The sequence below is a fragment of the Mustela nigripes genome, chromosome 1 (genome assembly GCF_022355385.1).
Source record: "Mustela nigripes isolate SB6536 chromosome 1, MUSNIG.SB6536, whole genome shotgun sequence".
Lineage (NCBI taxonomy): Eukaryota > Metazoa > Chordata > Mammalia > Carnivora > Mustelidae > Mustela > Mustela nigripes.
Genome location: NC_081557.1, coordinates 127098784 through 127125937, shown reverse-complemented (window position 1 = coordinate 127125937; position 27154 = coordinate 127098784). Strand labels below are relative to the sequence as shown.

Genomic DNA, 27154 nt, shown 5'->3' with positions numbered 1-27154 from the left:
GACCCCAGGGAGTTCTCAAATTACAGCAATTGGTCCTGCAGTAGAAATGCTACAGACCTGGTGTTAGGGGCCCTGAATCTGCTGATGGGTGACTTTGTCAACCTAACAAATCACTGCATTCTTCTTAGCAGAAGGGTTTCCTCCCTTCACCTTTAAAATGAGGGTGATGCAACATGGGGGCTTAAGTGGGTAGGAGAAGAATCAATGAAAGAAGATGGGATTGGGAGGGAGACAAACCATAAGTGACTCTTAATCTCACAAAACAAACTGAGGGTTGCTGGGGGGAGGGGGGTTGGAAGAAGGGGGGTGGGGTTATGGACATTGGGGAGGGTATGTGCTTTGGTGAGTGCTGTGAAGTGTGTAAACCTGGCAATTCACAGACCTGTACCCCTGGGGATAAAAATACATGTTTATAAAAAAAAATTTAAAAAAAAATAAATTAAAAAAAAATAAATAAAATGAGGGAGTTCAACTGGTCACTGTGATCCATCTAAGGTATAAGATGTTCTGATTATCTGGGTCTTTGGATTACCGTTTATTCAGTTTGTCTCCAAATCTAGCTCTTTTACATTACCACATGTGAAGCTAAGTGTATATAGTGTTGGTGGTCACTTTTATGAAAAATTGCCATCAGGTTACTCGTAAAAGCCTTATTTGTATGGAAAGCTCTAAGGTATGCTGTTTTTCAGGCATCTCACCCTTTTGAGACTCACCTGTGGCTTGGACCTAAGACCACACATGCAAATGACCCTGTTAATGTTGGTGTTAAAGTATGATTTTTTACTTTTGTTTTGCTTTTGGACTCTCATGTTCAGGGCTGTAGAGAGGAGGGAGGGAATGCCTCCATTTCATGTGAGTGAGGAGCGCTTCTTCCCACATGTCCGTCACATGTCCGTCCCGGTGGTTTCAGGCTTGCAGACACCAGCAGCATTCCTCCGTTTGTGTTGGCGTTGGAGGGCAGAGCTGCCCTCAAGCTCCCGCACACCCCTGTGTGCTCCTCCAGCAGAGAGCACCTGCCGTGCACCCATGCATCTGAAAGAGGCCAATGCCGGTAGCTCTCTCCTTAGGGGCAGCAGGTGCCAGAATGTGGCGGCAGGTGCCAGGAAGTGGTGGCCTTACTGATGGGTTGCCACACAGATGTTTCTGGAAGTTGCCCTAGCAATGCTTCAGTCAGGCCTTCAGGCTGCAGGGAGTCCTGGACGCTGAGAACACCAGCGGAGTACATAGAACACAGTGGAATTCTCGGAGGGAGGGTGCTGTTGAGGTGCAGAAGGAGGATCCCTGTGGAAAGGCTCGTGAGAGGTTTACATGATTTAGGATGATGAAATAGTGTATCTGTCTCTCTGTCTTTTCCTCTCTGTCCCTGCTTCCCTCTTTCTCACTCTGTTATCTTGCTGGCTCTAATTTAGTATTTTATCTTAAACAAATACATCTTTGTGTCCACTTGAAAATAATGGATAGAAATGTGGGTTCTTAAGGCATTTGCCCTTGAATAAGGGGGGTGGGGAGAAAGGATTTCAGATAGAAATCTGAGCAACCTGAGGTTTCTGTATGGAATATAAGAAGAGTTCCAATGAATAATTAAACAAGTTATAGCTAATAAAATATACAGCACATTGCTTCAAACTAAAACATTCTAACTCTGCCTTAGGGATGAATGCTTTTCATTATTTTTTAATTGTTGCCAGGGTTGACCTTGAAGGTCTTTTCTGGCAGATAATTTGTTATGGTAGGAATGAGATCACTAAGCATTTTAGCACAAGCTGCATGATGCATAGGGCTTCTTCCTATTATATAATGGTGATAGGATAAATCTGTTCTCCCGGGAATTTGTCCATTCATTAGGTGGTAGCTTATTTCTCAGAATCCTGCCTTTGGCAGCCTCAGTGTTGCTGTTCTGTAGGAGGATCTGCGGGGTTATGATGCAGGCTTGTGAATCCATGTCATATTCATTCTTATGTGTGGGCTAACCTCTGAAGGCCCATAAACACCAGAGGAATGTGCCTCCATTTTGATAAAATGAACACAGGAAGATCTAGGATCTACTTTCTGTTCTCCGGAAAGTGGTATCCAGGGAGATCATGCTTCCTGAGGAGAGTGGAACAGATTTTGCCCTGATGGCTTTTGTCACTATTTGGTCTTCCTTTGTAGTTATTACAGGACCTGAAGTTGCAGACTGGTTACCAATATGCCTCATTACCGGTGTTCTTATGACCAATTTCAAGAAGAAATCGTAAAAGGCAATGAAATGTTTCATTAAATTAATTTACAAGTTCTCCATTTACATTATATCTTATGAAGAACAGATAGTAAAACATTATGGCTAAAAATTGGTAAAAAGCATAGGAAAAATCTGTAGTTTTCACCAAATAAAATAGGAAAACTTATTCTACCCAATTGGGGAATTAAATTTAGCAAATACTGTTTCTTGTTTAGAGTATGTACTGAATTTTGGAATTGAGTAGTGAGTTCAAAACCACGTGGTGTTGAAGTGCATAATATTAGTAGGTTCTTTGTATACAATTTGAATTACAAAAAAAGCTCAGTTGATTGGACCATATTGTATAGTACGCCTTTTTTTTTCTTTGTCAGTAATATTTAGAAAAAAAAAACACTAGTGATACAATTCTCATATTTTCTTACAAGGAAAATCCAGTGTACTTTTATTTATTTATTTGTAATTATTATTTTTCTTTTAAGAGGAAGAGAGTGCAGGCGGTGGGTGGGGAAGAGGGACAGAGGAACAGAATCTAAGCAGAGTCCATGCTGAGCGTGGATCCCAGCGTGGGGTGCCATCTCACAACCTTGAGATCATGAATACCAAAATCACAACAGTAGGACACTTAACTGAATGAACCACCCAGGTGCCCCAAGTGTGCTTTTAAATAGATACAAAGATTTACAGGAAACTGAAGTATAAGAATAAGAAATAAAATGACTACAAATATTCATATATTGATATAAGAAGTTTTAGCTTCTATTATTATATATAGAAGATTTTTTTTAACATTTTTAATATTTTTGGTAATAGAAAACCTGAAGTATCATACATGATCATTTGAATCCTGTTTTGAATATGGCAAAACAATGGATACCAAATGTAGTCTACATAAAATGTTTTTCCTTTCCAGAAATTTCTAATGAATCTTGATTCATAAGACAAAACAAAAAATGCTTCTGTCATTTTACTGAGCATCTATTTCCTTATTGCTGTCATTCAGCTTTAAAAGGTGCTTATTTATAGACTCTGTGAAGTCAAACTGTCTGGCTTATGGTGTTAAAGTTGTATACTTAGGCCCTTTGCACTGGTGATGTTCGTTTACATTTTGGTATGGTAAATCCCTAGTCAAACAGCTGTTGTTTAACATTTATAAAACTTCATAAAATTGTGGCAAAGCTGTCATGTTTAATTTCAGATACATTCAAAATATAGAAAACCCATAATTGTTAACCAAAGGCAAAAGTATGAAATGATTCTAAAAAAAAACAAAGATCTACTAGAATTTCAGGCTACTACAACCTGGAGTATAAGAAAATTATAACTAAGTTGTCTTGATTTACATGAAGTTAACATGCCTCTTGCTATCGTAGATATATCACTGTCCTTATTGCCCTAAGGCTTGGTTTTCCTCAGCTCAGAAAAGAAATTCTAGAAAATCATTCAGAATTACTACTCTAGTTCCTATTATTGTAGCCACTTTTATACAGTATAATGAAACATACAGCATGACAATATTTCATGCTACTCTCTAAGTTCTTATATATTAAAATAATCAGGTTGTGAATAATTTCACTCTTGTTACAGTTTATTTTTGAGAATATTCTGAGTATGTTTACTGATTGTCTAATTTATAGGTTGTCTAATTTATACTTTGGGTAAGTGAACTGTGGTTAAAAACTAGATTTGAACATACTATCTCGAGTAAATGAAGACTTTCACATTTTTTTAAAGCATATGATTGGGGAGCAGGTGTCTTTTGTTGGAGAGAAGGGGTAATATTGTTTCAGTGTTTTATGTGCATTCCTACTTTATTTAGGAGATCTTAACCCATGTTCTTCTTTAGGAGATCTTAACCCATGTTCTTCTTTTAATATTACTTAGAGTGGCTTTTACTCTTTTTTCCATTGTAGATCTTTTGGTTGGCAGTAGGAAGTTAGTTACCTGTAAAGAGGTTATGTTGTAAAAACTCTACTGATTATTGCCATTCGTAGCATATTTTTAAAAAGATTTTATTTATTTATTTGACAGAGAGACGGCGAGAAAGGGAACACAACAGGGGGAATGGGAGAGGGAGAAGCAGGCTTCCCATTGAGCAAGGAGCCCGATGTGGGGCTCCATTCCGGGACCCAGGATCATGACTTGAGCTGAAGGCAGACGCGTAACAACTGAGCCACCCAGGCGCCCATTGTAGCATATTTTAAAAAGAGATAGATGATGTTACAAATTAGAAATAAAATACCTAGACTGGCTTATTTAATGTATAATGTTCTGGAAATTATAGACATTATTTTTATATGCTATAAATGCATAATGATTGCATCTGTATAATATATATTCTGTACCTTTCATACACACTTCACTGATAGAACTGCTCGAAGTACTGAGGCTGGGTGGTTTTGGGCTTGGAAAGGTCTGTCTTTTGACCTTGGCCTGTGTATTGGTTGGTTCATGGGCTGGGGCAAACCACTTAAGTCCTGAGTTTGTTTGCTCGATGCAGCAGGCACAATAGTAGGATCTTCTGTGAAGATGTAGAAGTGAAGCAACTGTTCTAATAAGTGCTTGATTAATATTAAATATTTAGTTCATGGACCATCTTGTCTTTATCCTTAGCACCTAGGTCGAAGTCCAGTTAGGAGGACGTAGAATAGGTACTAACTAACTAATTTAGAGATCCAGAAAGGATTGCAATTACTTTTGTGCTTTGTAATTTGAAGATTGTTTTCTTTGATTTGACTCATACCTTCATAAAGGTTTATGTGGACAAGGCTGTGACTGTCTACACAGTCAGCCACACTAAAAACCTGGGTGTCATCTTTGATACTTCAGAATCAAGCTCCTTTTACCCACCTGTGGATTTAATTGCCCCCACTGATAGTTAATGTAGCTACTCAGTGGGAGGAACATCTTTCTATCACGTACAGAGCTGGTATTGGATCTGGGCAGATTGCATGATGCGGGAAAGAAAACTGGACAAGGGGCAAGTCCAGACAGGGGGACAGATATTTGGGGTTGAAAGTAGAAAGCATAGTGGGAGGTGCCATAATGGTTAGACCAGAATATCTAGAACACACACACAGACAAAATTTCATGGAGTTCACTGAGTTTGGTACTTTCAGTGGAAAACATTATGGTGTCATTTACTAAATGATTATGCGGGCATTTCCTGAATGAGTTAAAAAGTGATCATAACCGGAGTGAGTAAACTGTTACTATCAGTTGTACTTTGAGCTTTCAGTTCCTTGTTTTATGTTTTTTGAAATAGGAACATTTTGATTGCGTTTTCCATGTTTTAAGCATTGGTTTCCCTACTAACTTTCGTTGTACAGGGGTTTATAGGTCATGAGTGTGGGCAATAATATGTTTTGTCATATGACAAAATATACTTTCTAGTACTTAGTAATGCTTCTGAATATAATTTAATACTTTATTTTAGTCTGTGGGAAGGTCACAGAAGTAAATTATAAAGCAATTTAGAAACTAACAAGTGATGAAACTGGCAGTGATTATTGAGAATCATTACATTTTTCTGGAGAAACAATCAATGGCATTTGAACAACGGGACTAGCTCACCTACCACCATTTACTCTTTTGCTAGAAGATATTGAACTGCTTTTTACAAACTTCATTCTTACCTTAACTTTCCTTTGATCAAACATGTTTGCTGAAGGACAAAGTGTTTGTATTATGAGTATATAAATGTATCAGATCTTATGTCAGTGTATGTAATTTTTTAAAGATATACTTTTTATCATCTTCTAATAGTTTTTTCATTCACAAAATAAACATTCACTGGTTGTATGTAAGTCTCCTTAGTGAGGTCTGATGTAAAAATTATATAAGAATTGAAAAATTATTCATCATTGTTAATAGATTTGTTAGATCAATCTAAACTATATGGAAAACTATTGGGAAAGTTTGTGTACTGTGGAGATGTTCAGCATCGTTAGTAATAAGGGAAGTGCAAATCAAGACAATACGGAGATACCACTCATGCCTACCAAGATGGCTGTAGTCAGACAGTCAATGCCAAGTGTTGGTGAGAATGTTGTAAAATTGGAACTCTCATGCATTCTAGTAGGAATGTAAGATGGTACCAGTGCTTTGGAAAGTATTCTGGCAAGGGCGCCTGGGTGGCTCAGTCAGTTAGGCATCTGCCTTCAGCTCGGGTCATGGTCCCTGGGTCCTGGGATCAAGCCCCAAGTCGGACTCCCTGCTCAGTGGGGAGTCTGCCTCTCCCTCTGCCTCTCCCCACTGCTTGTGCTCTCTCACTGTCTCTCAGAAAAATAAAACCTTAAAAAAAGTAGTTTCTCAAAAGGTTAATAACATACAATTACCGTATGACCCAGAACTTCCAAGAGAACTGAAAATATATGTTCACACAAAAACTTGTACATGAATGTTCCCAGAAGCATTGTTTCATAATAGCCAAAAAAGTCAGCCTAAAGGTCCAGCAACTGACTAATGGGTAATCAGAATGTGGTATAGCTATACAGTCGAATATTATTGAGTCACAAAAGAAATGAGCTGCTACATGCTACAACTTAAGAAATTTGAAAGCATTTTGCCAAATGAAAGAGGCCAAGAAACCAAAGACCACATGCTGTCTGGTTCCATTTATTTATGAAAGTGTCCAGACTAGGCAGATTTACAGGCATAGAACATAGATTAATAGTTGTTAGGGGCTAGAGACGGGGAGGAATGACACATGACTGTTAATGGGTACAGTGTCTTTTGGGGTGGATAAAAAGATTTTGAATTAGAAGGGATGGTTACATAATTTGTTGAATGTATTAAAAATCACTGAAGCATATATTTTAAAAACATGCATTGTGTGGTATATGAATTATATTTCAATAAACAAGGAAAAAAAGACTATGTGCGTGTGTAGTGCCACTGGCATCATATTTACCCAAAATCACTACATTTTTGATAGTCTTAACTTTCCTGTATGTCTGTTTTTGAGTAATAAAAAAAATTATCTATTTTTGTGAACTTTTTCATGTAATTCTTAATGTTAGTTTTCCAAATTAGGTGAAAATAGGGTATTATTGATATTAAAGAATATTCTTACTGAAATATGGACTTAATAAGGGAGCATCTATGAGGAAGAATAAATACAGAGTCTATGAGGTCATCCTGCTTCCCAATATCTTTAAGTTATTGAAGTAAATTTTTAAATTCTCTGAACTTTTCACTCATCTTTCCTTTTATCGCTGGCATCATTAGAAAATCAACGTTGCTTATTCAGTAAATAATATGGGAGACTACTATAAAATTTTTCTTTTAATTCAGAATTGGTCCTTTACCTCTTATCAGCTCTTGTTTCTGAGTAGAAGCTTAACTAGTCCTTATAAAGTGATGATTTCTTAGACTCCTTTGAAAATCCCACCTAGGAGCTCTCCTGATGCCTTCTCGGTACTTCTCCCAGATCTTGTCTCTCAAAGCAGGGACAGCCCAGTTTGTCAGCTGTGGGACATTGGGAAAGAGGGTGAACTTTCTACAGGTGTGGCTGCTACGCTGTGCGTTCTGCTCCACCCATTTGTGCACCAGGGTTTGAATCCTTCCCTCTCTTCCCCAGGAGGAGGTGGGGAAAAGGATCATTGATGAATTCCTAACCACTTCTGTTAGAGAATTTCTGTCATAAAGAATACTTGGCTCACATTCTTAAAATGGATTCTTAAATAGGAATTATTTTAAAATAACATGCATACTCTGAAAGAAGTATCTAGATTTTCTGTAGAGTTAAATTTGGCTACATGATTGAATTGAGATAAATATTCTTAATCCTTTTTTTCCATTTTATTTTATTAGCTGTTTAATCTCTCTAGTGTTGTTTTCCAGCTTTTAATTTTTGTGTAATATGCTGTAAATTATTTTGTAGCTTGCTTTTGTTCATCTTTTTTTTTTCTTACATCGTTGATTTGGTGAATTTATTTTCATCGCTATATAATATTCTATAATGAACAGGATTTGTTTCCTTTTGATGAAAATTCTTTGCAATTTTTCTTTATTTCAAAGCATAGCACACTGAATACTTTTATGTTTCCTTCTGCAAATGTACCATGGCACAACAATTTTTCTGAGTATTTTCCTGTAAATGAAATTGACAGGGCATGGAGGATTCATATCTTTTTTTCCCTAGTTGTTCCCAGGTTCTTCTACAATTTATAGTCCTACCAGCAGTGTATGAGACTCCTCCTAATTTCACACTTTTGCCAACACTGTTACTAATGAGTTAGAAGTTTTTGCTGCTCTGAAAGCTACTAGTGTTTTCTTACTGTTGTCTTTTTTCTTTCAAGGGAGCCCCCAAGCACCCAGATTGGAGAGAAATTGTATCTTTCTAGTTCATACTCATGATTTCTCCTCTAACCACCTCTGTGGCCAGTATCAAGGACCCAGCAGTTGTACATACAGTAGACTATTTGAAGAGTTCCCCTGGTTGTCAGTCTGTCCTTTACCCCACATATCTGGTGTGTCTTTGCACCCGAGTCCTGTAACGCTATGAAGTGGCTTTAGATGCCATGCCTACATGGTCTGTATTTGCACCGTGTACCCATTCCTCCCTCCAGCTGTCTCTTGGGCACTGGGAGGCTCCACAGCCTGGATCCCAGAGAAGTTCACTTCCTCATTTTTTCCCACAAGGAAGGAAACAAAACAAAACAATGGAAACCTCAAAAACAAAATCTAAGTAAACTAGAAGCATCTGTCACTGTCTCGGTGATTCTTCTTCCTAGCTACCCAGACTCTCAGGAGAAGCCTCTTCCAGGTGGCCGCAGTTTATAGACTCTTTACAAATGTCTGAGGTCCAGCTGTTATTAATAAATATTAATATTTAGGGCACTAACTTTTCTCTCAACATCAGCCTCAGTGTCTCTAGCTTTGCTTCTCCCTTACTCCTCTACTCCTTCCTTACCTTCTCTCCTTTTACATTCTTTCTAGCTGCTGCTGTTCCTTCTCACCCAGCACCAGCCCCTTCCTTCTTTTGTGGACAGCATCTATGCTTAAATGAAACTATCTTGGTTGCCCCCCTCTCCACCCCCGTGAGAAGAGCTTCACAATATGTATTCCATCAGAAACCCCATCCTTTGCTGGTCACAATGGCTGAAGTGCTCTTTGTGATATTCCCAGGCTAGTTATCCTTCTCCCATACAGGACGGGCTACAAATTCAGTTTCCCGACAACCTTCCACGACTTCTTACCCAAAATTTTATAGTCTTCTTCCCTCCCCACCAGCTCATATCCCCTCATGCCTTTTTTATCTTTTCTCTTTAGCAGACTTCATTAATAGTCTCTGTATTATACTTATGTACCTTTCTTTTGTCTCCCTTCCCCGCTAGAACAAAATGTCAATGAGAAAACTGAAAGTTAAATCAGAAATGTGTTGTCTTTTGTGTCTGCTTAGAACAAACAAAAAAAAAAATATTTTGACCTTGGCAAATATGTAAACCCAGGTATATATAATTAAATCGAAATTTCAACATCCTTAAATTTGAATTTATACTATATTGGACAAAGTTTCAAGAGAAGTATAACTTTGAGGGAAAAGAGTTTTGGTTGTTGATTTAAATACTATGGTAAAAAAATTATACCTTTAATTTTTTATTTATTTCTGGAAATAGACCGGGAATGTACTATATTAAAATAGTAATTGAGTCCCTAACATAATTTTCCTGGTGTTACTTATTCCAGTTATTTGCTTAAAATTTCTAAAAACATAATGGAAGGAATATATATTAAATCTCACCAATAAAATTGTAGTCCGGGCTCTTTTTCAGGTTTAGCTATTCTTGGAAGATAGAATTACCTATATTGTTAAACATCATATGCTTTTAAGCTTTTGAAATTTTAAAGTTCAAGCTAAATTAATAGAGAAGTTGCATTTTTTAAAAGTGAAAGAAAATGGTTATTTGAAGTTTAAGCTAAAACTCTTAGAGTGGTAAGCCTTCTCCTGCCCTTTTATAGACTCTGACCACATTTGGAGAGTCCTTGAGGAGAGAGAGCTGCAGAAAGCAAAGGGTCTGTTGCATGTGGGGCTGCATTCCTACCCTGTACAATATTTGAAGCACACAAAACCAGCAGCACTACACTGAGTCCTTTGTTCTTCCTGTCGGGCAAAACTCTAGATAGCTTACTGTAAATATGGCCGACCGCCAAGCTGTGGCGCAGATTCTTTTTTTTAAATACTGTAAACTGGAACAGGCTCAAGAATTACAGTTCTTCCTTTTATTTGCTTTCTCCTTCCATACTGAAGAGTTTCCTCTATCATAAGATAGAAAAACAGTTGTTGTCGTTAGGGAAAAAGTGCCCAAACGGCCCATTTTTTTTCTCCCTCACTCCTAGCCTTGGGTCACTTTCTGCTGAAGTAAACAGAATAACTTTAATACTCTTAATTTTTAAAAGGACAGTGTCCTCTCTTGGTAATGAAAATAACTTGAGTAGAGAAGTGTGAACGGAGTTGTATTCAAAACACTTAATACTATGTGACTTTAAAAATTAATTCTGTATTGGTGTTTTGCTACTTTTCTTTGTTATCATGGTTTTACTTCCTGTTGTCCTAGAATATTTTTGGTTTCAGATTCTAGTTTTACTTCTGACATTACAAAGTTGCCTACCCCTTGTGTTGGAATTTGTGAGGCTGCCGCTGAATTGAAAAGAGGTAGAGGGAAATGAAGGGTGTGGAGGTCTGCCTTTCAACTTCGAGGTGTGTCCCCTTTGAAACTTAAAATGCGAGAAAAGTTTTGGAAGTATTATGTATTTGAAAGGATTGTTTGCTCATGATATTAAAATAGAGATGCCAGAAAGAAGTAGATACTTTCTTGATAGAATCATCTTGTCAGCATTTTTAAGTTTTGCAGTTTTGTTGATTAATCTTGCACATGGAAACTTCTAGACCTAGTAGAAATTAAATGTATATTGTATTTGTCTGAAAAGCAAGCTAAAATTGAGTGTACAGCTCTTTCCTACTTCCCTGACATTAAAATTATTTTATACAATAGACATATGTCAACATACTTAATTTTTCATTTGGCTCATTAATCTCTGTTTCTTATAAAAGACAACTTCACTAGGATCTAATTAGGGGATGTTTGTCTTGTTTTCGATGCAGTTAAAGGTGGAGGAAATTATGTTTATAATCAGATAGGTTTTATGACAGTATTTGCAGGAAATGTGGAAATCTAAGAAAGCTTAGATGATTAACAAAGAAAGGGAGTCTGCTTCTACAGAGATGCTCTGTTGGTTATTGTGATGAATTTTCTTCATATCTTAATATTTTTTTATTTTCTTAAGGGGGGATTTTCATTGAACTTGTTGAAAATAATCTTAAAAGCTGGACAGAATCGGGCACCTGGGTGACACATTTGGTTAAGTGTCTGACTCTTGATTTCGGTTTATTTTATTTTTTTTTTTTTTAAGATTTTATTTACTTATTTGACAGACAGAGACCACAAGTAGGCAGAGAAGCAGGCAGAGAGAGAGGAGGAAGCAGGCTCCCCGCTGAGCAGAAAGCCAGATGCGGGGCTTGATCCCAAGACCCTGAGATCATGACCTGAGCCGAAAGCAGAGGCTTAGCCCTCTGAGCCACTCAGGCGCCCCTTGATTTCGGTTTAGATGGTAATCTCAGGGTTGTGAAATCGTGCCCCATGTTGGGGCACACTCAGCACTGTCTGCTTGAGATTCTCTCCTCCCTGTCTCTCTGCCCCTCTCCCTGCTCGCACATGTGCGTGCTCTATCTTAAATAAATAAATCTTAAAAAAAAAAAAAAAGTTGGGCAAAATATATTGGCTACTTTTGTCTCAGTTTCCTCATAAAATTTAGGTTGTTAAAATAAAGATTAAGTATTCATGAGGTTCTTTTAGACAAATATGTAACTAATAGGTCTTACTTTCAGTGTTTCTCTAGAAATATGGTACGTAATTCCACCAGTATCGTGGAAAAAGCAATTAGGCTGAGCATTAGGAGGCCAGCTTCTCATCTTGGCCTTTGTTTCATAATAATATGACCTCGAGGCTGTTGACTCATTCTGGGCCCAGTTTCCTCATCGGTAAGGTGGTGGGTAGAGCAAGATGACCTTAGAAGTTCCTTTCAGTGAGAAGAGTCTAGATAAAGGGTTATTTTGCCTTTTTTATAGATTAAATTTAATGAATAATGAGAACACGGTATGCTAATATAGACTATTTCATTTACATTTATAGAATGTAGGTGTATAATTTTGTAATATTGTGTAATTTGAAGAAATTTTTACCTCCTTAATTCTCACTTGATTCCTTTTTCTTTTATTTATGGTAAGCCATTGCCATCTGGTATCATTCATTGGGAGACTGAGTAAAAATGGCTTATAGTTTAGGGCATTTGTAATTTTGAAGAGTTCCAGTATGGATAAAAACTTCTAGGGAGGAAATTCCATCTCCTGTCTTGAGAGGCAGCTGCTGATCACTGTGCTACAAGGCTTTGAGCCCCAGCCCCTGGGTTTCAGTCCTGGTTCTATTACCCAAAAGTTTTGATCCCTGATATAATTCACTAAAATGCTCCAATTTTGTTGCCTTGTTTCTAAAATGAGGATAATTTATGGTGATTTCACAGATCTATCCTTAACTTCAGTTTCAGCATCTTAAAAAAATCTTCTTTCAGTTCAATCTGTCAGACCTTTTGTTGGGCATCTAAAGAAGTATATTCAAGGAGATGGGTGTATACACATGGATAACGAGAATGGAAGGCATACTCTGGAAAGTCAGTTGCAAAACAGTAAATGAGAGTGAAATAATAGAGATGGAACAATGGATTTCAATAGTAATATTGTGTAAGACTATATAAGAAGGTAGATTTGAGCTGGGCTTGAAAGGTGGGCGGAATTTTACCAGTGGGAGAAGAGGGAAGGAAGAGCCCCGGGGGCTTCCAGTCAGGATGAAGAATGCCATCAGGGTTGGAGGACTTGAGGCATCGATGGAACCTGATTTCCCTTGGAAAGAAGAATAGAAGTGACTTCAGAAGGGAATCAAAGTATAGCATTGCTTTATATAGTAAGAAGTAATGTTTAATCCCATTACATGTTAGAAATTTACAAGCACTTTATAGTGCTTGTGTATATATATATATATATATATATATATATAGTGCTTGTTTATCCCAATGTCTTATTAAAGACATCTACCTTCTTTAGATGCTTTTTCCAGATCATATAACGTGTGTGTGTGTGTGTATGTACACAATCAGATATTGCTGAAAAATCTTTCCATTACAAGTGGCATATAAATTCCTTTAGTAGTAGAAGAGTGGTCTACTCCATACTTTTGAATTTTTGAACAACGTAGGAGCAAAGATTCTTTAAAGAGATTAAACCGTCTGAAGCATACTCAGAAATCAGTGGAAGGATTGGCATATTTAATCTTGGTTATGAGCCCTTCAAGTCATGTTATAACTGAGTAACTTTTCTCTGGAATTGATCCAGTAAGTATCTGCATTGAACTGTTAATAACTTGGAAAAATAAAGAAGCTCTTGGCGTTCTCCTTTTATCCACCTTCCATTTATCAACAGTCTGAAATACTATTTCATGATGGATTATTTAAAATAAGCTACAGTGAATAAGATTGCTTATAGGCACTTTTTATTTCTGCTTGCCAATAGGAAATGTTTTTCTCAAACCTCGAGTCAAATATTTTCTTCCATGTTAAGAAAGCTTCTTTTGTGTTTGGCATCTCTTCAACTTTTGGGTATGATGAGATTATCAGTCGCATCACCTCCAGGGGTATGAATGGAATCACTGAGAAACAATGGTAAATAATAGGGCATTTGTTTGCAGAAAATGTTAATAGCACAATATAAATGAGAAGGAATATAGCATATTTTTAAAACAGGAGATTATGGTATAGTATCTAGAATTCTGTTTCTGCCATCATTTTTAGTTTAGTAGGAGATGTTCAGGAAGTGAGATAGCTTTCTGCTTTGGTTTATTTACCCACAGAACACTTTTTAAGGTGGAGTGTGATATTTAATGCTATGTTTTATCAGAGAATACGTCTTAATTTCAATATGCTTTATTTGCTAAGACATACAAGTATATTTTATTTCTACTTTTAAATCTGTTCTACTAAAGTGATGATCATGAGCTTTTTTGTTTCTTTTCTGACTAAGGGTCAGAAAAGAACTACCAATAATAGTTGGTATAAGGTAGTAACAGACGTTTGTGGAATGAAAAATGAAAAATTAAGGGATAGCTATTTCTATGGGGAAAAGTTGGAAAGTTGAGTTTCTCCACCTTGTCCTTTTAATCTTGTATTGCATGGGTGCTGTCGCTCACCAAGTTTATCATTATAGGTAATGACCTCATTTAATGCATCTAGTCTTTAGACTCTCCATTTGGATAATCTTTTATCACAGTAGTACCTATCTCAGGTTAATGAGCATAGATAATGTTCTGTTTTAGCAAAATTTTAGGTATCCCTCCTAAGTTCTTGGTGCTTTTAAATATATTTTCCTTCATTGTTCCCCCTCCTTTGATAAATTAGAAACTGTTTTGAAAGAGACTGCTTATCCACAAGGTTACTAGGTATGAAATTTTACTTTCTATAAGGTGGGATATGCCGGTTTATTTCTGTGGTGTAGCATTGTCTCTGGGAGCCTCTTTTGTCTCTGAATATCTACAGAATTGTAAAATTGTAACATCATCGAGCCAAGAGGTCCTTGAATGTTTATCTAGTTCCCTATGCAGACAGGTCCGGAGACATTTTTACCAGGTGTCCTGTTTTAGAATTAAGAGTAATTAAGAGTAAAGAAGGGAACTTAATGTTCATAATTTATTCTCTGAATAAACGGCAACTGGTAAGACTGATTCTTCTGCTTTACTTTAAACCAGAGAGAGTGCTTTCTGTCTTTTTCCATATATCTAAATATCTGCACCCCTTACCATTCATCTGTTTCAAAATTTCATATAAATTGCATAGTTAGGGAAAATTGTATCTAAACCTCTTGATTTTGATAACATTCCATGTGATAGCATTCCATTCCAAGTATTTATCCAGAAAAATAAACATCTGTTCCTTTTATGTGCAGACATACTGACACACAAATACAGTATTGGAAAAAAAAAAAAGTTAGGCTAATTATATGATTCTTCTAACCATACCACTTTCATGATTACATTCACAAGAAAGACTTTTACAAAATAAATTGAATAGCAACCTTTTCATTACTTAGTAAAGTAGGTTTGTTTTTTTTTTTTTTACTTTTGAATTATTTTAATTGGTTTGTAGTGAGCTTCTTCTAAATATTAATCCATAGGAAAATAGGTATTCAGTTAGGCAGAAAAATTGCCCTCCAAGCTTTTGTGTTGGTTTTCGTGCCTTAGCCTATCCAACCAAGTCAGGCATAGGTTTCATGGGGCCCAAGGTGAAAGTTTTCTTCCAGAAGAAGCAGGATCTCGGCTTTGTTCTGTAGTCAGATCACATGGCTGGATCTGGCCAGTTGTCTTGCACCTGTCACTAGCCGTCTATCCCCCCGGGACAAATCTTATATCCAACACCACTGCGAGAAAATTACTTCACAGCACATGCCTCCCAGTAGATGGGCTGGCCACATCATCTTAGTGTATAAGAAGACATATTATTATTGATTTAGAAAGTAACTGCTTTTACGAAGGTACTGCTTGGTTCTAACTCCTTAGTGCCCATTAATTGTGTCTGATTTTGTGTGGTTCTGGGCAGTGTATGAAGAGGCCAGGATAGCTAACCATGAGCTCAGAGGCAAGTCTTGCTGCTTTTTGCAATGTAAGCTCCTCTTTACTGCTTTTTCTTATACAGAATTAATTATGTTTGTTTTGTTCTCTTCATTAAGAGCCTCTCAAGGGGGTAGGTAGGTATCACCAGATAAGGATTTATGTAATGACATCAGAGTGGGCAGAATCCATTTGCCATACAGAAACAGTAGCTTATGCTTTAAAATTTAGAGAAACCGTGACAGATTTAAGAGAAATGGTGAGCATGATGATTATGTGCAAAGTGCTGAAGAAGTATTTAAATGTCAGTTTTCAGATCCATTATCAGTTAAGTTCTGTCGGTTTATTTTTTTAATCCAACTCAAATTTTTTATATTTCAGGGGAGGTATATGTTTCTGCTAATGCTGCCATTTGGGGCATTTAAATTTCTTTGGGCAAATGCGATAGTCATAAAATGTGTGGGGGAAGTACAAGAGAAAGTGGCTTATATATGTCATGGGGTAAAAAAGTGTGTTCTAATATATTTTTAGTTCATGTTATGGGTATCTTAAACAACATTTCTGAAGTGCCCCTCCTTTCATTCATCAATAGCAAACATTTCAGATCACATAAAATCACTAACGCCATGCTCTGTGTAGAATCACAATTTAGATACTTGCCCTTGTAATCCACTCTGGATAATTTTTGCATAAACTCTATTAAGGGAAATGATCTTTTCCTGTACTAACAGATAATTGCCAAGTGTGACCCGCCCCATTGCTTGCAAAGAATTCTAAAGTGCAGACTGCATTTCTACCGAATGTAGTTAATGGCAACAAGCTGCAGAGGGGTAGAACCAGAAAAGAGCTGAAGGCAACAAGTTTAGCAAAGGCCAAGACGAAAAGTTAGTGAGTATCCCCAGGATGGTGTAAACAAACTCGATCTCCACAGGGCTGCGTCTTTTGGGAAGTCATGCGGGACAAAGTGGAGCAGAGACTTAGGAATTGAGATTGCTTATGAATTGAGCCCCACTTTCTAGGGTCTCTCTGTGGATATCTCCTGAATATCTCTTTGTGCCTTTTACATTGTCCTGTCTTTTCTTTCACTCCCTCTCTCCCTTGCAGTGCTAGTTTATATACCCATCCAGTCTTTAGATCCCTTTCCGCTGCTTCCTCTCTCACCCACACTTAGATATCAGTGAATCACTATGTACTGATAGAATGTGTAGGGCACCTCTTGGGCTCCGTGTAACTGGGACCAGAGAAGGCTTAAATACATAATTGTGTATGTTAAAGTACCCTGTCATGTTATTGATAACAAAATACTGCTGTTGGCTATTCATTATCATGAATAGTAATGATATGGAATAACAATAGCAGAGGCCAGAAATGAGGGATTTAGTGGGGAGCTAAAAATCCACCCTGACATTTAAAGTGCCACTGCACAGCTTAGAATTCTGTTCCCTTCTTTTGGTTCTCTTCTTTGAGGATGTAGTGATTCAGCTGAAACACATTCTTCATGTTAGGACCTATCCTACCAGAGAAGGGAGTACCTGTTGTTAGAGCTCTTCCTCCTCCCACAGGAAGTGACTTGTAGATGAACCTAGAAGTACAGGGCTCAGAGGCCAGAGACCCTGCAAGGGTGCAGCGGTGCCTGTGGAAGTGAAGAAGAGGAAAGGTGACTGACATTGTATGGGGAGAGGTGGACCCACTACCTCAGCAAGGGCATCAGGATGCTGATCTGAGGGGCAAGGGGGGAAGGGAGAGGGACACTGAGGTGGAATCCCTGGTGAGTGATTGGTGCATGAGGATTTGGGGAGGAAGGAGAGTTCAGGATTTGGGCATGTAGGTAGATGTGGTAGAGGAAGGACAGCTGAGGGCAAGTCTGTAGAGGAAGATAGAGTGTTGCTTTGGTGTATCTCTGGGAGGAAGCATACTGAATAATTTGCAGAGGTTTTTGCTTTTGTTTTTTAAGAGATGCAGTTCTGCCTTTCAATATAGTGGCATGGAACTCAAGAAAAACAGGCTTTTAGTGCTCTTTAAAAAGTTCTTCCTCAAGGACTGTTCTAGTTCTCTCTTCACTGTCACTAAAGTAATGCTGAACATAAATCCTTCATGATGTGAATAATGAAAAATTTGTGTAGTTCTCTAAACTTAGGAGGTATATTACATTTGCCTTTGCGACTTTATGGATATTAGGTTGGGATTGTGGTTAAGCTAATGAACTGAAGAACTCAAGTTGATGGTCTCATCATTCAACCCAGCAGCTTGTCTTGAATTTCAGGCTAATATCTATGTTTATACACGATTGCTTAGCTAGAATTCTTTTGGTACGTTAACATTTTTCATATTAAACCCAAGCTGAATTTTAATAGACCTTTTTTTTCAGTTCATTGAGAGTATCTTTAAACTTTTTAATATTTTATACATTTAAATGATGGCATTGTTGATTTAACATTATAGTAGTATTTATGTAATAGGCTACAGACCAAGAGAACAATTATACTATATAGGCATGCCTTATTTTTGTTGCACCTCATTGTGCTTCACAGATGAGTCTTGTAGGGTTTGCTGGATGGTTTGTTTTGTTTTTACAAACTGAAGGTTTGTGACAGCCCTACATTGAACAAGTCTGTTGGTACCATTTTCCCAATAGCATTTGCTCATTTCATTTTTTGGTGTCACATTTTGGTAATTCTTACAATATTTCAAATTTATTCATTATTATATTTGTTGTGGTGATTGTGATCAGTGATCTTTGATGTTACTATTGTAGTGGGATGCCATGAATTGTACCCATATAAGACGGTGAGCTTAAATGTAAATGCTGTATTTGTTCTGACTGCTCTACTGATTGGCCCTTCCCACCATCTCTCCCTCTCTTTGGGCGTCCCTAATCCCAGAGACCCAACAATATTGAAATTGGGCCAATTAATAACCCTGCAATGGCTTCTAAGTGTTCAAGTGAAAGGAAGGATTGCACATCTCTCACTTTAAGTCAAAAGCTAGTAATGATTAAGCTTAGTGAGGAAGACATGTCAAAAGCCAACACAGGCTGAAAGCTAGGCCCCTTGTGCCAAGGGCTGGTCAAGTTGTGAGTGCAAAGGAAAAGTTCTTGAAGAAGATGAAAAGTGCTACTCCAGTGAACACAAGAGTACTAAGAAAGTGAAACAGTCTTATTGCTAATGTGGAGAAAGTCTGTGTGGCCTGAATAGAGGATAAAACTACCCACAACATTCCCTTAGGTGAAAGCCTAATCCAGAGCAAAGCCCTAACCCTCTTCAATTCTATGAGGGGTGAGAGATGAAGAAGCTGCAGAAGAAAAGTTGGAGGCCAGCAGAGGTTGGTTCATGAGGTTTAAGGAAAGAATTGGTCTTCATAACATAAAGGTATAAGGTTGCTCTTATATAAGCTGCAGCAAGTTATCCAGAAAATTTAGCTCAGGTAATTCATGAAAATGACTACACAAACAGATTTTCTATGTAGATGAAACAGCCTTCTATTGAAAGTGGATGCTGTCTCAGACTTCAGTAGCTATAGAGAAGTCAGTGCTGGCTTCAAGGCTTCAAAGAACAGGCTGAGTCTCTTAGGGGAGAATGCAGCTACTGATTTTTGGTTAAAGCCAGTGTTCATCTACCATTCCAAAAATCCTAGGTCCCTTATAATTATGCTAAATCTATTCTGCCTGTGCTCTTTAAATATAACAACAAAGCCTCGATTATAGCAAATCTATTTACAACCTGGTTTACTGAATACTTGAAGCCAACTGTTGAGACCTACTGCTTAGAAAAAAATATTTCTTTCACAATATGATTGCTCACTGACAATGTACCTAGTCACCCAAGAGCCCTGATGGAGATGAACAAGATGAATGTTGTTGTCATGCCTGCTGACACAGCATCCATTCTGCAGCTCATGGATCAAGGAGTCATTTTAACTTCCAGGTCTAACTATTTAAGAAATACATTTTGTAAGGCTGTAGCTGCCACAGGCAGCGATTCCTCTGATGGATCTGGGCAACATAAATTAAAAATTTTCTGGAAAGTATTCACCATTCTAGATGCCATTATGAACATTTATGATTCATGGGATTAGTAGGAGTTTGGAAGAAGTTGATTCCAATGCCCATGGATGACTTTGGGGGGGATTCAAGATAGAAATAACCACAGAGGCAGTGGAAATGGCAAGAGAATCAGAATTAGAAGTGGAGCCTGAAGCTGGGACTGAATTGCTGCGATCTTGTGATAAGATCAATGAAAAATTGCTTCTTGTGGATGAGCAAGGAAAATGGCTTTTTGAGATAGAATCTACTACTGTGAAGATTATTGAAATGACAACAAGGGATTTTGAATATTCCATAAACTTAGTTGTTAAAGCAGCAGCAGCAGGGTTTAAGAGGATTGATTCCAATTTTGAAAGAAGTTCTCTTGTGGGTAAAATGCTATCAAACAGCATCACATGCTCCTAAGAAATCTTTTGTGAAAGGAAGAATCCACTGATGGGTAGACTTATTGTCTCATTTTAAGAAATCACCACAGCCTCCCCAATCTTCAACAGCCTCATCAGTCAGCAGCCATCAGCATGAAGCCAGCAGCAAGACCTTCCACCAGCAAAAACATCATGACTCACTGAAAGCTCAGATATGGTTAGCATTATTTTTAGCAATAAAGTATTTTCAAATTCAGGTGTGTACCTTGTTTTTTTTTTTTTAGACATAATGCTATTGCACATTTAATAGACTAGAGCATGAACATGACTTTTATATGCTGTGGGAAATCAAAAAATTCATTTGACTTGCTTTATTGTGGTATTTGCTTATTATGACTGTCTGAAACCAAATCCACAGCATCGCTGAGGTATGTCTGTATTGAAAGTTTATGTCTAATATTGGGTTGCTCCAACATTTACATTTACTGAAACCACCTTATAATTTTTCAGCAACTTTCCAAATGTAATGAAGGACACAACCTCATGACAGCACCATTTTATTATATATATTTTTTGAACACTGACTATCAGATGTGGAGATACTGGAACCCTTTTTGCATTTTTAAGTGATGTGAACTCTTTTTAAAATGGGTAGCCTTTGAGGTGACAAAATTCAAGACGGATTTCATAGAGTGTAACATACTTCATTCTGAACTTTATAAGGGCCATGTTTTACTTATGAATGAATTGTAAAGTGTAAGCATATCCCCAAAGAAAATAAATGACCATACATAAAATCTAAGAGTGAAATTACTTTTTGTAGATTGGTGTTATTGAAATCACACTGCCAGTGTAATTGTACAGCTAGCCATTGTTAATAAAATCTAAATATAGCTAATAGAAGGTCATTTTTCACTGTTTGAGGATTTGCTATTCTAGAAAATTCCTTTCTATTATAGCTCTTATAAGAGGTGGTTTTTTTTTCTTTCTTTCTTTCTTTTTTTTTTTGTAGTCTTAGCTTTTGATATTCAGAATGGAATGCAATCACTCAGGATTTACATATGTGGGAGGAAAGAGAAATCAGAATTTTTTTTGATGATTTGATAGGGTCTTCGCTTTTTACATGAGAAACCTTGTGAACTGATGAGGAAGAATGGAGACATTGATTTGGTAGAGTTTGTTAATTTAGATTTTTCTAAATTAGTACTTGTGTCTTAAAATGTATAATTGAATTTGAGAGCCAGTAACTTTTTCTTTTCAAGTGTATCTTCTAGAATATTCCTATTTTTTAAAAAAGTATATAAAAAAGCAACTGAAATTACTTCAAAAATTCCTAAACAGTCATGTAATTGGCAAAAGTCTTACTAAATCTTCAGTGTGTGGTGTGTAGAGTAGACATATGTCCCAATTATAGTTCAGGAAGGTCAACCCTATTTTTTTAGGAGGAGAAAGAACTTGACTATATATGCATTAAATTGTTCCTTATGGATTTTCTGGGAACCTCCTGATATCAAGTATTTTGTCCAGTTGTCTCTACCAATACACTTAGAATGTCAATCCATGTTTAGGTTCTTCAGAAACTGTGGTCTTTAGATATACAAAGAATGGACGTGGAGCTACTTTGAGATCTCCCTACATGGGGTACTTTGGCATTAGCTAGAGCTGTACACGATATGTACAATCAAGCAACAAGTGCACTAACCTGTGAGAAGGGCACAAACAATGGGGGAGAGCACCCTGCAGGGGGCACAGCTTGCAGGAAGAGGTGGAAGCGAATGATCCCTCCTCATGATTTTTAGCATCCTTGTATGTGATTACACCTGCTGTGTCATTGTTTCCTTTGATTTGGAAGCCAAACAAAATATATGTTTTCAGCAGATCAGGTTTTTAAGAACTTCCTATTTCCTGAAATAATCTTAGAGGTTTATCTTAAGATTTAGAATGTTAACATTGGTGAAGATAGGGAAATAATAGCTTTGAATTTCTGAAACAGAGTTTTCTGGCTTTTTTGTTTGTTTGATTTTTAGATGTTGACGTTGATATTAAGGATAACTTTTTGTCATATATTGAAACAGCTTAGAATTTCTGTGGCTACCTTATAAATTGGTGAAATTTGTTATGAGAGTTGACAGGAGACCCACCTGGGGTCAGTGGCCAGAATTTGTAGGAATTTGTGAGCCTGGGTGGGGAAAAAATTTACTCTTTTATTTTCACTAGTATCTAACTGAAATTTGGCCTCTTTCTTATTTATGAATGTAGGCAATCAACCCTAGCAATATTGGCAGGCTGTAACTTTACCACTGATAGAAATCACAGATATTTTCATCCTACATTATAGTTGTTACAGATATCTCAAAATATTGAAGCTCATCACTACTTCAAAATTACAGCATTTATTAGACCCACAGTTAGAATTTGTTATTTAATACATTATTAAGCAGTACATTATTATATCACATTTTAAATATTTTGATAACTGTCAATCTGATAATTTTCTGTGTAATCTAGTAACACACTTAAAAATACCATCATTCTGACAAGGGGTCCGTAGACTTCATCAGACTGCCTAAAGTATCCTGGCATAAATAAGGGTTCCCTGGCCTACGGAACTGAGCAGATGGGTCCTCTAGAGCTGTTTTTACCAGTATCTCACTGTGTGACCAGGGCCAGTTAGGCCATGTGGCACAAAGAATGATAAGACATGCATTGACTTGGGAAATTAATTGTAAAGATAAGACAAGGGAAGTAGTTTTGAAAAACTTTAGTATTATGCATATAGAAGATGTTATGAAAGTATTTTTTCCTTCCTAAGAACATGACATATATTAATAAATGTTAATAATATAAGTGAGCCATCTAGATCTAATATAAATTGTGCTTTCATTCTCCAGTTTCACTGTGGCTCAGTGTCATTACACTTCGCAATGGACAGCTCCGGGAACTATACTAAAATGCCAATTTTAGTATAGCTCCAAAACATTACCATTCATGGAAGAAACAAGGATTACTTTCCCCTAAATATTTCTTTTAAAAATGATTCCTATATTCTCCAACTCTCTAATCTAAACCGATGGGCTTCAGTGCTCCCCAAAGCAATATGTCAGTCAGGTAAAGCGCAGGAGGAAGGCACATGTTTTGTTTACAGCAAACCAACATGTAGCAGTGTGTTGAAGCTCCTCTAATATAAGTAATCAAAAATACATAGGAGGAGGGAAGAACAAAGATACTGAGTATTGTATTTGATGTTTTATAAAAGTTTTGTTTTTATGAGAGCCTTATGTAGGTCATAAATATTATGCAGTTTAACAGATGAGTAAATTGAAATGGGTATCAATTTATGAAATGGTCATGTTACTCCGAAGTTATAAAACCTGGATTCATATTCAAGACTAATTGTAAAGCCATGTGATTGAATTAAAATATAATTACTGAGTAAGATTAATTAGGAATTAATTTTGAAATGTGAAATCTCTTTAGAGTTTTTATTTCTAGCACATCATTCATTTTTTCATTGCTGCTTGAGATTGAATATACAGTTTGGTCGGGGGACTATTTTTACCCCTTTGAAGTTACCGATAAGACTTGGTATAGAGATACATGAAAAGTCAACTTTAGTTGTTACGAGTGGTGCCATATTTTAAAAAGATTTTTAAAATCCTATCTCCTAATGCCTGTGACTTGGATACATAACAAACACATTCTGAAGGTCTGTTAAGTGAGTGAGTGACTGAAAAACACAAGGAAGGCATGTTCTGGTGGGTTAAATTCTATCTAGAAGGAAATGGAGGGTTGACTTGGGATATCTGAAATGTCCATTCTTTTCAGAGAACACTAAGAACAGTAAGGAGATCACCAAATATAAGAAAACAGAAATGGTGAGGAAAAAAGAAATACGTAGTGAGAAAAATAAGTTTGCATTGTTAAGTATTTCTGTAGACCCCAAGAGTTTTGATGTCTGTCACTTCACGTATAAGAATTCTGAGGTAGCTGGGGCAGATGTCCATCTTGCAGATTGAGCCCAGGAAGATGAAGTAACTCTATCACTTTACAGACGAGACTCAGAGCAAGATCTTCAGATTCAACGTCAGGGCACCTTTTGGGAGTAAGAGAGACTAAGGGGACAATGGAAAGGCAGAAGAATGTAGGGAACGGAAGCAGAGTGAGAGCCTTCGGCACTGTGCTCAAATGTACCTTCCTCAGAGACCCTGCCCCGCCTCCCTCACACTCTGCCCAACTCTCTGCCAAATCTGGTTTCCCTGTGGTAAGATTCACTCTCTTGTGCTCCACAGCAGTTATCACAATTGGTAGTTGCTTATTTGTGTAATTTCTTTATTAAATGGCTCTTTCTTCCTCAAAACTCTAGATTGTAAATGCCATTGCAATGGGAACAGTGCCCATTTCTTCCCTGCTTTAGTCTGAGAGCGTAATGCCTGGTACTCTGTAGCTTTTGAGCAGTTGAAAGCAGGAATGATTTTATACTTTCTATACATGGATAGAAATCATGGAAAGGCCAATTAGGAGTAAAGACTACAAGAAACTTTTAATAAAGAGAAATAGGACAGACAGCGTACAGTCTTAGGGAATGCTGTGTATCCTGTACTTTCCAGGAAATCTGTATTTTAAATATTAATCTAGCTATGTGGTCATATCCCTCGGATTTTGGCTCTGAAGGTATGGTCACTTATACCTCAGTAACCATTAAAGGTAAGGTATGCCTTTAAGAATGGACTGAGAGGGGAAGGTCCTGAAGGTAGTGAGTGGGTGTGGTTTTTTGTTTGTTTTGTTTTGTGTTTTTGTTTGTTTTTTGAGTGGCTGTTTATCACAGGTTTTTTTGTTGTTGTTGTTGTTTTTGTGTGTGTGTTTTTTTTGTAAGTGGTATTAACACAAAATTAACCGGTAAAGACATGGTGGACCAGAGAGAGTTACCCTGCCTGAGATTCAGATGATAAGGTGTCAGAGCTCAGATTAAAACCAGAGCCCAGGGGAGCCTGGGTGGCCCAGTGGGTTAAAGCCTCTGCCTTCAGCTCAGGTCATGGTCCCAGGGTCCTGGGATCAAGCCCCGCATCGGGCTCTCTGCTTAGCAGGGAGCCTGCTTCCTCCTCTCTCTCTCTGCCTGCCTCTCCACCTACTTGTGATTTCTGTCTGTCAAATAAATAAATAAAATCTTTAAAAAAAAAAAAACAGAGCCCATAATTTTCCAGTAGCTACATCATGTTTGAGGAGGATGGAGCAGGATGGTGTCAGGAGCATCTCCAGCATTGCTTGCGGGGCCACTGCTGGGGCGGCTTTCAGTATGGTTCTCTCATTCTTTGGCTCGTGCCATCAGTAGTTACAACTTACCTGCGAAGTTCTGTATAATAACTGGTGTTCACAGTAATTACTGTGTCACTGGGAGAATGTAAATTATATTACATTTAAAAGAGAAAAGAATATCATCATCTAGAGATTTTTTTATTCCAAGTGATTAAAGGTTTAACACTTTAATTTTGTTATTGAGATTTCTCACGTATAAATTGATTCATTGATGTATAGCTTGTGGCTGGAGTGACACACTCCAGACTTGGAACCCCGGACTTCATGAGTCAAAATATAATTGAACATTGCTTTTTCTTGCCAATCCATTTTTAATACTGTGTTATAAAACATTTCAGCATTATATAATTAAGGTGAAAAGTTATGTGAAATTTCCTATTAAAATACCTGGCACATAGGACTTAAAGGGTGTTTTAAAATTCTTTTTTTATAAGCCCAGTCAAATTACTATGTGACTTGGAATGTTCCAGAATCTGAGAAATCATCTTTCTAGCAGCAAGTCAATAACATGATTCTAATAACCCAATACATCCTAAATCTAAATAGGGATGATTAATCTTTGATTAATATGTCAGAGGCTTCTAAGCTTTTTTCAGAAAGTTTTTTTAAGGGAAAATGTACTAAAGAAAATGTAATTCTAATAATACTACAGTTTTGTAATGCTTTTGGCTGAGTTTTTTGCCTTTTCTGAAGTACCTTAGCTTCATAGTAAGACCTTTTACTACCCACAGCACAGAAAAGAAATTAATGAGCATACTTACTGCAGTTATATAGTATGGATCTTGGCCTACATTACCTTGATTCAGTTTCAGTTGAAACTTGTTTTTGGTTTTGTTTCAAGATGAAAGCACACACTATTAAGTGGAGAAAAGAACCTATATACAGTGGACTTATGTGGATGTATATATACATTATTCGTTTTAATTAGATAATTTTATTTTCATAAAGTTCTTCTTTATAGTGCTTGATGTTAAATAAGCAAAATGGTAATGAAGTGTGAAGCAAAGGGAGATGAAAGCATGCCATTTTTATGCTAAGATTTTGCTAAACGACTATAGTATCTCTTCTCTGTTTCTGCCTTTGAACAGGCTACCTTGAAAATTCCATTCCAGCTTCTATCTGTAACTTCCTTCTACTTCGTTTTTCTACCTTTGCTTCCTTCTTAGATGAGAGCAGAGCACATGCAGGAACTCTGCTGTAGCACTGTCCATCAGTTGCTCATGCATCTCAACCTGCCTTCCTCTCTCATCCTGCACTCTCACCTGTCTCTAGCCCATGTGGTCAATTGCACAGAATAATCGAATCAATCATATGTAAAGATAGAGGTCCCCAATACACGATATTGCCATTTTAAAAATTTAAAAGCCTTAATTTGGGGACTTCTATGGGCTTCTTGAAGTTATACCTAAAATCGGTATGTATATACACAAATAGAAGAGATGTGGGTACATAGCTGTTTGTCAAAGGGGATTGGGACACCAAAAACGGAGGAAAAATGGGAGCA

General features: G+C 37.1%; 1 protein-coding gene and 1 pseudogene across 3 annotated transcripts in view; both read left to right on the top strand.

Annotated features, from left to right (window-relative positions):
- The window catches only part of NR3C2 (nuclear receptor subfamily 3 group C member 2), a 343191-nt gene that overhangs the window by 61901 nt on the left and 254136 nt on the right, over positions 1-27154 (top strand). The window lies entirely within an intron of this gene.
- LOC132005602 (tigger transposable element-derived protein 1-like) overlaps positions 18855-27154 on the top strand; it is a 38854-nt pseudogene continuing 30554 nt past the window's right edge.